The sequence below is a fragment of the Vanessa tameamea genome, chromosome 4 (assembly GCF_037043105.1).
Source record: "Vanessa tameamea isolate UH-Manoa-2023 chromosome 4, ilVanTame1 primary haplotype, whole genome shotgun sequence".
NCBI classification, from domain to species: Eukaryota; Metazoa; Arthropoda; class Insecta; order Lepidoptera; family Nymphalidae; genus Vanessa; species Vanessa tameamea.
In genome coordinates this window covers 14,399,792-14,412,915 of record NC_087312.1, presented here as the reverse complement: position 1 = coordinate 14,412,915, position 13,124 = coordinate 14,399,792, and positions in this window count along the sequence as shown.

The window sequence follows — 13,124 nt, the reverse complement described above, 5'->3', positions numbered from 1 at the left end:
GTCAGGGCATCCGTCCACACTGGCGCGGCGTATAGCGCCATCGACCGTACGACCCCCATATAGAGCCTCCTGCACGAGGAGTTGGGTCCCCCGAGGTTGGGCAGCAAGCGCGAGAGCGCTGAAGCGGCGCCCAACAAACGGGGGGCGAGCCGTGTAAAGTGCGGCCCGAAGTTCCACCGACTGTCGAGGACGAGTCCTAGATATTTCATCGTCGACTCTACAGCGATGGATACCCCTCCCACGATGATGCTGGAACCGGGAGGCGGCTTCGTCCTCGGCCCGTGAAAACACAGGGCCTCCGACTTGTGCAATGCCACCTCCAAGCCCAGCCGCCGGATCCTACCCACGACGTGCGCGACACCAGCAGTCGCGCGTATGGCCGCCTGCCGGTACGTTTTCCCTCTCGCTGTGACGAGCGTGTCGTCGGCATAACAAATGACGCCGACGCCGTGGAGAAACGCACCGCGCAGAGCCCAGTCGTACCCCACGTTCCACAGGAGTGGTCCCAGAACGGAACCCTGCGGAACGCCGCACGACGTCTCTCTCCGACCCCATCCTTCTCGACCCGGGTACACGACCGCTCGCCCCGACAGGTAAGCCGCGACCATGCGTTGGAGGTAGCGCGGCACTCCATGGTACCGGAGTGCCTCCCTGATGGTATTCCAGGGCAAGGTGTTGAAAGCGTTGGCGATGTCGAGCGACACCGCCAAGACCACCTCACCCCGGGCGACTGCCTCCTCCGCGAGGGCCTTCACGCGCATGATCGCGTCCACCGTCGAGCGCCCCTGGCGGAAACCGAATTGGTTATTCGCCAAATCCGGTCCCACCCTGGTCATGTGCTGAACGAGGCGACTGGCGATGATGCGCTCGAAGATCTTGCACACCTCGTCCAGCAACACGATCGGTCGGTATGCAGATGGTGAGTCCGCGGGCCGCCCCTCCTTCCTGATCAAGACCAGTTTCCCCGTCTTCCATCGGCTTGGGAACTGGCCTCGCTCCAGACAGGCGCTCAGGAGCCCAGATAGACGTGGCCCGAGGTGCCTCATGGCGAGGACCCACGCACGGCCCGGGATGCCGTCGGGGCCTGGGGCGGTGTTTTTGATGCGAGCCGCCGCGACTCTCATCTCCGCCAGGGTCACCTCGGGCACGTCGTCGTTGTCGTCGTCGTCTTCCGCGTCGGGCACGTTCCGAGGCGGAACCATAGCCGGTGGTGTGTGCTCCGGTCTTGTTGGAAATAATACACTCACTACTTCCTCCAGCAGCTGTGGCTGGAGACTCCGGGACAGTGGGGGAGCCCACTGGCGCAACTTGCCCCTCACCATCAGGTAGGGGCGTCCCCACGGATCTAGGTCCAGAGTCTCCAGTAACTCGCCGTTGGCCTGGGCCTTGGCCTGGACGATGGCCAGCTGGAGTGCGCTCTTCGCCTCCCTGTAGCGAGTGTAGAGTTCCGCCTCTTCTCTCTCCTGTTCGACCGCCGCTGTAAAGGGGCGGCGGCGACTTCTTCGTCGTCGGCGGCACCTTGCGTACCGGCGTCGCACCTGTACACAATTGATGCGCAGCTGCGCGATCGACTGCGCCCACCAGTATACTTGGCGCCTGGATGGTATCGGCCGGACTCGGGGCATGCCAGCGTCGCAGATGTGCGACATGCTCTCCTGGAACCACTCCGCCTCCTCGTCGATGTCTGTAGGTCTGCCTGGAGCATCCAGCCAGGCCTTGACGATTGAGGCCTCCAGGAGAGCCTCCCTGTCGAGCCGTTTCAGCGCCCAACGCGGGCCGTCTCCGGCGCCTGCCGGGGTCGCTTGAACCGGCCCGATCGAGGTTCGGGCGGAGACGCTTAGTTGGATATATCGGTGGTCGGATAGCGTCTCGACGTCCTCCAGGACGCGCCAGTCGTGGACGGTGCGCGCGAGAGCGGGGCTAGCGAACGTGAGGTCCACTATTGACCCACCCCGCTGCCGCACGCACGTCTGCACCGAACCTCGATTCAGGAGAAGCAGGCCCTGCTCGACCGCCCACTCCTCCACTAACTCACCCCGCGCGTCCGTAGACGGGGAACCCCAAGCCGCAGACTTGGCGTTGAAGTCCCCCAGGACGATCACGGGACGAGGACAGCTGCGACGGACGACCGTGCTCAACTCCAGGGTGATACTCTCTAGATCTGCGAGAGAAAGGCTGGGGGCGAAATATACCCCCACGACCATGATATCACCCCAGATTGCCGCGACGTAGCCCCGCCCTCGGGTGACGGCCTCGAAGGGAAGGGTGTCGGCGGTAGACCTCCGAATAAGCGCTACCGAGCGGTTGTTGTCGCACACCCAGTCATCCCTGGGTGGCACGAAGAACGGCTCGGCGACGGCGGCCACATCGATCGACCACTGCGCCATGCTCTGGAGCAAGAGATCCTGAGCCCTGGCACAGTGGTTTATGTTGGCTTGGAGAAAACGACGTAGGGCCATTATAAGGTGTCCATGGCCGTCGCCTCCTCCCCAGTCCTCGGCTGATCTTGTGCCGCAGCCGGTGGGTGAACCGGCTGCGAGGAGCTGGTTGCCTTCTTCCTTTCTTTTCTGGCCTTAGCCGGCGGATGAGCCGGCTGTGTCCTGGTAGTGGACCTCGTAGTGGACCTCGCGCAGGCCTTCGACCCGATCTGGTGGTCGGCTGGCTTGTTGGACGCCGCACAGATGACGCAGTGCGGCGTTTTGGCAGGACAAGTGCCAGCCTTGTGACCGGGTTGACCGCAGCGGAAGCACATTTGGCTGCGGTCTACCCCAGCGGTGCACCGTGCCCCCGCATGTCCTCCTTCTAGACAGCGGTAACACCGATAGGGTTTTGGTGGTAAGAGCGCGACCTGCGCCGAGACCCAACCGACTAATATTCTGCCGTCCTTCATCTTGTTGGCCGCCGCTACGGGACAGGTGACGTGTGTCGTCCCGAGACCGGAGACACCCCGACGTATCGTGCCCGCCTTCACTTGATCCGTCGGGCATCCTCCGGTCCTGGAGATGGCAGCGACGACCTCATCCGCCGTCACCGAGTCATCCAGGCCCGAAATACGCAAAACCACGCATTTAGTAGGCCTGGACACTCGGACGTCGTCTGGTCCTAGTGACGCCCTGAGCTTCTCCGCTAGGGCGTCCGCTTTGGGACCGCTGGTGGTCCCCGAGATCTCCAGGAGGCGACCCCCGGTGGCAGTTGTTTTGCACCGGAGGCCCGTTATGCCGAGATCACTCAACGAGATCTCGGCTTTTGCTTTGGCCAGGATGCCAGCGTACGAGAGACCCCGCTCCTCCGCCCCCGGCTGCAGAGTGAGAGCCACTGCGGTAGAGCGAGGGGTCCTGAGCCTCGCTGTCTGGCGCTTGGCCGCCGCTTTCTCCTTCTGGCGCGCCTTCTTCGATTTTCTGGCAGCGCCCGCAACCGTCCACTCCGCCTCTTTCGCCTCACCGGCCTTTCCTCGAGTGCGCGGCGCCCGTGCCGGTTGGGCGGCACGGGGCGCTGCGGCCTGGCCCACATCTGTCTTTTTGGCCACTTTTCCCCTTTTTTTGATGTTCGTAGTTGCTGCAGCAGCCGGTTGTGCCGGTTGGGCGGCACGGGGCGTTGCGACTTGGGCCGCATACGTCGGCGGCGCCGGTGCGCTGCGATGGTCTGCAGCTAGGGGAGGACGTAGAATCCTCCCCTCGAGCACCGAGAAACGGGCGTTGAAGCTCGCCATCTCCTGACGGATCAGGCGAGTCAACTCCGTCTCCTGCGACGACTGTTGCAGTTGCGGTTGTGGCGTGTCCCTCAGAAGGCCCACCTCCCGCCTGAGGTGTTCGCGGCGGAAGTTGGCCATCTCGGCCTTGAGCTCTTCGTGTTCCTTTCTGAGGACATCCACCTGAGCTGCGAGCTTGGTGTTCTGGGCTCGCAGCAACTCCGTCTCCTCCGTGTTGGTGCGGGTGAGTAGCACCTGGGCGCATTCCAGTATCGAGGCCGTGGCCTCTTTGAGCGCCTTCTGGCTGCAGCCGCTAAGGCCCTTCGAGACCTTGCCCACTCTTCTGATGGCCGCAACCGCGTCTGTCATTTTCCTATTGAGGTCAGAGGCAGGAAGCTCATCTGCCTCGACCCCTGAGAGGGCAGCCTCTCTCGACTCCGACAGGGGGGTGGCTCTGCCTTCCACCACCCTTTTCGTCAGAGCCGCGATCTGCCGCTCGTCCTCTTTGAGTTTATCGGCGGCTGCTGCGGCCTTCGTTGCAGCCGCAGCCTCTCGCCTGGATAGGCCGATACCGGCATACTTGCCGGTAGTAGCGGGCCTCTCTTTCCGTCTCCTCTCCGTGTCGCTCAGTGCCGAATCGGACCCTGAGTCTGCGCTCTCTCTCACGCGTTTGCGTGAGCGTTTGTTGTTGCTCACCGCGCTCGCCACGCTCATGCGGCTCGACACGCTATCGGTGTCCGAAAGCACGCCCAGCCTCTCCAGTCGTACCACAGGTACTCTCGTCAGATCGGTGTCCAGTATGCTCGCGGTATGGTCGTCAATGGAAATCGGTAGTGCGACTTTGTCCCCCTCATATTTCGATATGGGACTGCCCGATCCGTGAAGCGGATCGGGGAGGGATTGACACCCTCTTGAGGAATAATTTTTTTCGGTAGCACTCATTTTACAAATTTTTTGCCGGGGCTGCCGGCGGGATAAAGAAAGGATAGGAGGAGGAAGGAATAAGGATGAGGAAGGGTGGGAAAGGAATGCAGTCGAGACCGATCTACCCCTCGGCCATGCATCCCATCGCGCTGCGAAGCCACTTGGGATTGGGTGGTTTTTTATCTGAGAGGTGTCCTTCCTCTGGGGCCGGGCGGTTAAGCCAAGCCCCCCGACGGCGGCATTGAATCATGCCTCCGTCCGCTGTCCGGCCAACCCGACTCAGCGGACCCGCCGAAAGGTCTGCTCCTCAGTGAACGAGAAGACAGACGAACGAATCCCGCTTAGATGCGCCTGCATCTAAGCAGGTGCGGTCGCGTTTCGACCCCACTACAGAAGTAGGAACAAGAATATTTACAAAGAAAAATGTACAAACAAAACAAAACACAACACAACAAACGAAACAAAAGACAAAAATAATAACGAAAACAGAACAAAACAAAACAAATAAGTAAAAGCAAACTCAAATAAGAGGAAAAACAAAAGAAAAGAAAAGAAAATAAAATTTACAAAAGAAAAACTCCCCCTTCTTTGCCACGAAGCCGCTCCACAGTCCACACTCTGTTAATAGAGATGTACCGGGAGCGACCCCTGACCCGCCGCGTCAGTCTTAGCCGTGGCCGGCGAGCAAGCTCAAGCCGGCCCCGTTGCCCAGGGTACGCCACGAGGAGGCGACTGACATGTACCCCAACCTAACCTAACCTAACCTAACCTAACCTAACCTAACCTAACCTAACCTAACCCACTTACCGTCCATACCGCGTGAAATTAACATCAAGCTCCGCGATAAAAATTCATTTTAATTGGTTTTTTGAGTGTTGTGCATTTAAAAGTGAGTGTACAGTGTTACTAAGTGCCTGATAAACCCGGGAAAGTGTTGGCAAGAAAAAATTCCCATAGGAATTCAAGGGAGGAGTCATCAAAGTTCCAGAAGGAATATCCCTCGAAGGACAAGCGTCTGGTTTGATCTAAGTACACCATCCAAAAGCTGCCATCCTGCTCGATAAAATACTTTTTAGAGCAGGAAAATCAGACGCCAAATCAGGGAGTTACAACCAAATCAATTCCACTATATTTTCATACTAATAGTGGACAGCCGACCGGTGTGACGTCAAAGCAGACTCGCGTCGAAGCTGAGACCGACGTCACTCGGAATTCGCAGCCCGCCAGCGGACACTTCGAGACATAGCTGAAGCCTTCGGAGACTGCCCCGAGACTTCGCCCAACGAGAACAAGCTCCTCATCAGACCGGTGAGACATAACCGAGGGATCTCCTAACTTAAAGGTCACAGAACACCCGAGATTGGGCTATTCCTGATCGGGAGAAAAAGACCTTGCCACTTAACCCCTACCCCCAAGCCCAACCCCTACCCCCACCCTTAGCAATTATCCCTACCCCCTGAAAACTTTTTGGGAATTCCCGACCCGTGGGAAGCAGTAGACTCTGCTTAAGCTCATTACCCACCCCCTAGGGTATAGAGGATCCCCCCCCCAAACCACTCTCCCAGTTACCCCCCCTCACTGTATCTCCGTAACGAGTGGAGTCAGAAGACCGTGCGAGCATTTAATCAAAAGGGCAACACAAGAAGTACATTTTGGCCCCAGCAGTATCCCGATTTACTGAAGCAGGAACACCGGGATAAACAGGAACAAACACCCACACTCACATATAACATCTTCGTGAGTCTGGAATCACTGCAGTCACTATCCTCAGCTGCAACCAGACCGCAAACACCCCCTCGGTTATCCCGCCCCACCCCCCCGGGAGCCAGCTCGTCCATCTTAAGGAATATAGAACGGTGATACGACTTAATTGAACCGTCTTCAAAATTTCTGTAAATTGGCCCCGGTAAAACCGGCGAGAAAAAAAAAAAAAAAAAAAAAAAAAAAAAAAAAAAAAAAAAAAAAAAAAAAAAAAAAAAAAAATCAACACCAGGAAAACCAGGGAAGATCAAGCCACTCAGACGACCACGACAGCAGCTAAACACCACGCACCGTCACCTTCGCGCCGCTGCAAAAACGGTACAGTCCATCAATTATTATATATATCTTAATCTCAGTTTAATTAACCATAGCTGGACACATATTAATAGCCAGGGTTATCTTACCTCTAATATTATTTTATTTTTATGTAACCCAATTGCTAATAAGTAAATAAATAAATAAACATAACAAAAAAAAAAAAAAAAAAACTTCACAACAAACAAACACAACAAACAAATAAAAAAAAAAAAAAAACAAAATGGAAAATAAAAATGACATTACCCCAATGACCTCGGCCCCGGTTGGAAAACCAACATCACAAGAGACCGAGGATCGATGCGTATCTCCCGGCGAAGTCAAACTAACATCAAGTACATCGCCAACCACGCACCTAACTGCAGAGGAGGGATTAAGACAATGCTCTTCACAGAAAACAGATAAAGAAACATCCGAAGACAAAACCATGAAAAAACACACGCGGACAGGACCTGGACTCAGCAAAGTCTCAGTCCTCATTAAGAAGAGGAAAGCGGCCACAAAATCGAGCCCTCCCAAGGGCCCGCTGGAACTGGGGCGAACTTGGGCCCAGGCGATGTCTGCACAAAAGAAAACAAAGACAGGAGGCCTAAGGAGGCTGGCATTGACCAGAACGGCCCAAACAACGGCCAGACAAATCAACATGGATGACGCAAGGCGACTGGCCGAAGTCTCCGTGTTGGACAAAACGCTGGAGGAGACCCAATGTAAACTATCAGAACAAACCGTGGATCTGGACACGCGAAAATCTACATCACCACCCACCCGCACCTTCCCAAAAGTAGATCACTACTCGATAGTGATCTCAAATACCCCAACAACAAGGGAAACATCCCCGGGATCCGGGAGGGAAGAGGAATCCGACGCTAACTGGACAGATGTGGAGAGCCAGACATCGGAGAGGCGACTGAGCATACTCCCACCAATGGGGTCGCACACGGGAGTATGCAAAGACCTTGCGACAGAGAAAGCCCGGGAACTTCTCCAGACGGGGAAAGACGCCTTGGAGAGCTCGACAAACCTTAAAAAGGAGCTGAGGGCAACGGCTGTAGAATCCCTCAGTAATCTCTACGAACTGGTGCTCTCATTAGCCGACTCTAGGAACAGACACCGTTTAAACCTAGAGTTGGAAAGAACAAGAGCAGCCAGAGAGATGGTTCGGATAGAGAGGGCACACTCCAAAACACTGGAGGAGCTTAAAATCGGTCATGACGAACGGATGAGAGAGATTATCGACTCACTTGGGGGATCTCACAGCTCGATTATGGAGGTGCAGAGCTGGCTTAACTATGAACTGGACGGCGTAGTTAAAAAATCAGTGAAAACCGTCCAGATGGAAGTAGAACAAATCAAGGAAAAGACCAAAAAGACCGCCAGCAAACCCAGGCGTCCCCCCACGAGAAGGACTCGGGCTAACAGAAAATCCGCAGCCACTGACCTAGAGACGGCTATAAAAGATCTCACTCGCACAGTCGCATCACTGGCGACTGACATCCACTACATCAAACAAGACCTGTCAGGGATGGGAGCCAGAAACAAACTATCAGAATATAGTCAAATCCCCGACGAAGAACCAAAGAGACGGGAAGAGCCTAGCTACGAAGATATCAAGAAAGAGCTCAAGGCGATGAGGGCGGAAACGGAAAGAATGCTGTCAGACGTCCTCAGAGCTAAACCCGTCTCAAAGGAAGAAATCGGGGAGGAAATCAAAGGAGCAACGGCAGCCATCATCAACAAAACAAACAGGATACTTGAAGAGGTGGTAGAGGTAAAAGAAACGACCTTCACAAATATGGCCACAAACTCGGCCAACACAACAGGACTCGGAACGGAATTAGCCATGGCAGATACGGCTGCTCAGATTCAAGGTTTTCTGAATCCGATAAGAGCTGACGTGGCGGAAATGGCCTCTGCGTCCAAAGAGTTAAACAGAACAATGGAATGGTACAACTCCTCTTTGAAAAGGGGGAACAAACATAACAATACAGTACCAACCTTGGAGCCTGGCAGATCCTACGCCTCGGTGGTAAAGGCAACACCACAAAATCAACCCAACCACACAATAATAATCTCCAGCACTGACCCCAATAACACAGGGAACAAGGTGCTGGAAGATGTCACAAAGGCACTAGATTTTAAAAACACCGGCCTAAAAGTGGATAGGGTCAGGAAGGCTAGGAACAGCAAGGTTTTGCTGAGCTGCCATGATAAGGAGGACATCATCAAAATAAAACATCAAATAAACAAGAATAAGAACCTAAAAGCCCACGAGCCAAAGCCCCAAAATCCCCTAATAAAAATAAGAAACGTCATGTCCTACCTAAAGGATGATGAAATAATAGAACACATCAGGGCGCAGAACAAGAAACTGTTCCAAGATCTGCCTGGTGAAGAAGCACTGCTAAAAATTCGCTACAGGAAAAGGACAAGAAATGCCTTACAGTGCCATATCATCCTTGAGGTAAGCCCGCCGCTCCACAAGAGAATGCTGGACATGGGTTCTGTGCACATTGCCATCCAGAAAAGAGACGTGGAAGACCAGTCCCCACTCGTGCAGTGTGCCAAATGTCTAGGTTTCGGACACACAAAGACCATGTGCAAGGAGTCGAGCCAGTACTGCAACTACTGCGGTGGAGCACACTCATGGCAGGAGTGCCGAACCAGACAGGAAGACAGGCCACCGACATGCAAAAACTGCAAAGAAATAAAAACACAAGACATATTTCCACATGTGGCATTCAGCGAAGATTGCCCTCAAAAACAAATGTGGGATAGATTGGCGCGTTCCAAGATAAGCTATTGCTAAGGTCAGCCACGACGACATGAGGGCCCCAACAAAAGTCGACAGAAGAAGTGGAACGAGACTGGAGATTATACAATGTAATCTCCAGCGCTCGAAACAAGCAACGGCTGAGCTTCTGAAGCTTAATGAGGTAAGGGGTATAGCCATGGCACTGGTACAGGAACCATATACGGGTTCCTGCGGTAGTGTCAAACAATACCCCGGCACAAGAGTCATCCAGTGCACTCAAAATATCCACAGCCGTAACCCAGTGAAAGCTGCTATAATCGTTTTCGACGACCGGTTGAGAGTTATCCAAGACCCTCAGCTGGTTTCCGAAACCGAGGCAGCAGCGATACTGGAGATCGGAAGCTTCAGACTCGGAGCAATCTCGGTCTACTTCGACGGGAATGTCGACATCGGGCCCTACATAGAAAGAACAAAAGCAATAGCGAACACCCTGAACGCGCCAAATACCCTTGTAGCGGGAGATATCAACGCTTGGAGCTACTGGTGGGGTAGCGCCTCAGAGGACCAAAGAGGGACGGAATACTGCGCCTTCCTTAACGAGATGGACTACCACATCCTCAATACCGGACGAACTCCGACCTTCGAGGTTTGGAGAGACAATAGGCACTGCACCAGCATTGTGGACGTAACCGCCTGTAGTTCGTCTCTGCTGGGGAAGATAAAGGACTGGAAGGTGGATGCAACGCTGATCACATCAGACCATAACGCCATAACATACACACTGGTTCTAGGCGGGGGGCTGCAACCGGCACCCATTCCAACGACCAGGGTGTACAACACCAAGAAGGCGGACTGGTCAGCGTTCAGAGAGACATTCCTTTCTTCACTCACAGAGACGAACGTTACGTCAGAGAGGATAGATGCCATTGAGTCCGGAGAGGAAATGGAGATCCTGATCGAAGCCTACACAACATCCATTCGGACAGCATGCGAAATCGCTATACCGAAGTTAGGCAGAAGGCGCAAGGGCACCGTCCTTCCCTGGTGGTCCGAAGAGATTGATCTCCTCAGAAAGAACGTCTTGACCAAAAAGAGGAGAATCAAAAACGCTGCACCCCACCGGAGGGAATCAGTACTGCAAGAATACCTTGAGGCCAAGGACAACTACATACAAAAATCCTTGGAGGCACAAACTCAGAGTTGGAAGGAGTTCTGTACCAGGCAGGACAGAGAGAGTGTGTGGGATGGAATTTACCGTGTACTCAGAAAAACAGCAGGTAGAAGAGAAGACCTTCTGCTAAGAGGTAACGACGGCAGGACACTAAGCCCCAAAGAGTCAGCCGACCTCTTAGCCAATACATTCTACCCTGAAGACACGATGGAAAACGACACCCTGCACCACACTCAACTGCGCCGTCTGGTAGAGAACCTACCTGAAGAGCAAATGGGAGAAGATGACCCACCGTTCACTGGAGCCGAAGTGGAAGCTGTTTTAGCAGAGCAGAATCCAAAGAAAGCTCCGGGACCGGACGGATTCACATCGGACATCTGTGCCACGGCTATCCGCTGCGCGCGGGAAGTATTCCTAAAGATAGCCAACAAATGCTTGGCTATCTCTTACTTCCCGAAACAGTGGAAAGTAGCCCATGTAGTCATTCTGAACAAACCTGGCAAAGACGATTACACCAGCCCAAAGTCCTACCGCCCTATAGGCCTACTCTCAGTGCTAGGGAAAACGGTAGAGAAACTTTTTGTGAGAAGACTACAGTGGCACCTACTCCCAACTCTCAACTCGAGGCAGTACGGTTTCCTGCCACAGCGCGGTACAGAGGACGCCCTCTATGACCTAATGAAACACATCGAGGAGGAGAGGGACAGAGGTAACTCCGTCATCCTAATATCATTGGACATAGAGGGGGCCTTCGATAACGCGTGGTGGCCAGCTCTAAAGCAGCAGCTCAGGCTCAGACGCTGTCCTAAGAACCTATGCCTGATGGTTAATTCTTACCTCCAACACCGAAAAATAATAGTCAATTACGCAGGAGAGAAGTGCGAAAGGGATACCACGAAGGGATGTGTACAAGGCTCCATAGGGGGCCCCACATTCTGGAACATCATTCTGGATCCCCTTCTGCAGAGACTATCGGTAGAGGAGGTATACTGTCAGGCATTCGCGGACGACTGCGTTCTGGTGTTCTCCGGAAAGTCCATAGAAGAGATGGAAGATCGCATCAACAGAGTGCTGGAGGTAACAGTAAACTGGGGGGAAGACAATAAACTTAAATTCGCAGCAGCCAAAACACACGCCATGCTGCTAACTAAAAAATTAAAATATACCCCCCCGCACCTCACCATGTCTGGTACCCCATTGGCCCTCGTTGATGAGATCAAACTTCTCGGATTAACCATCGACAGGAGACTAAATTTCAATAAACACGTACGCAACATCTGTACTAAGGCAGCCAGCATCTATAAACAGCTGGCTTGCGCAGCAAAAGTCTCCTGGGGACTGAACGGAGAAATCACCAGAACAATCTACATCGCAGCCGTAGAACCTATCATCACCTACGGAGCGTCCGCGTGGGCAAAAGCGTCTGAGCTGCAAACCAACAGGAGGGCATTAGACTCACTCCAGAGGGGCTTCGCACAAAGGATCAGTAAAGCATACAGAACAACATCACTGAATGCGGCGCTGGTCCTAGCCGGTATCCTACCATTAGATCTGAGGATAAGGGAGGTGTCGTCTCTCTACGAGGCGAAGAGGGGTTTCTCCACCGTCTACCTACCACCAAATCGCAGACTCGAGGAGATAGTTAAAGCTGGGGAACTACCACACCCAGCAACTCGCCTCCAACTAGAGTATAGTCTCCTCGAGGACACGTCGGAAGCTACTCAGGCAGCCCTTAACATCTCGGGCCCACAAATATACACCGACGGTAGTAAAATGGAAGGCAAGGTAGGAGCCGCGCTCACGTGGTGGGAAGACGGCAAGGAGAAACTCAATGAGGTCTTCAGCCTTGACCCCTCGTGCACAGTTTTCCAGTCAGAGCTATATGCACTCCATAGAGCGGTGACCAGAGCAATGCACAATACTAATACGAATGTCAACATCCTCAGCGATTCAAGATCATCGCTAGAACTGTTGTGCAGCGCTAGGCTCAGTCACCCGCTCATTAAATCCATCAAAGAGTGCATAGCGGAAATGCTGTCGAGAGGGAGGGGAGTGCGCCTCTTCTGGCTTAGAGCCCATATAGGGACGTGCGGGAACGAAAGGGCAGACGAACTGGCAAAGGAAGGTGCTTCAAAAACCACCACAACTCCAGACTACGCGGAGGTACCGTTGTCATACGTGAGGAACAAGATCCGAGAGGAATCTATCGCCAGATGGCAAGATAGATACGACACAGCCTCTCAGGGTGCGGTTACAAGAACGTTTCTTCCTGACGTCAGGAAGGCCTACAGCCTAGTACGGGGAACGAAACTTAACCAGCACCACATACAAATCCTCACGGGACACGGAGGTTTCGGAGAGTACTTGCACCGGTTTAGGCTGAACGACAGCCCCCGATGCGAGTGCGATCCGAACATCAGTGAAACAGTGTGGCACCTTTTGCTAGAATGCCCCAGATTCCAAACCCTTAGACACGACCTGGAGAGTGTCTGTGCCCTAAAACTCAGACTTGA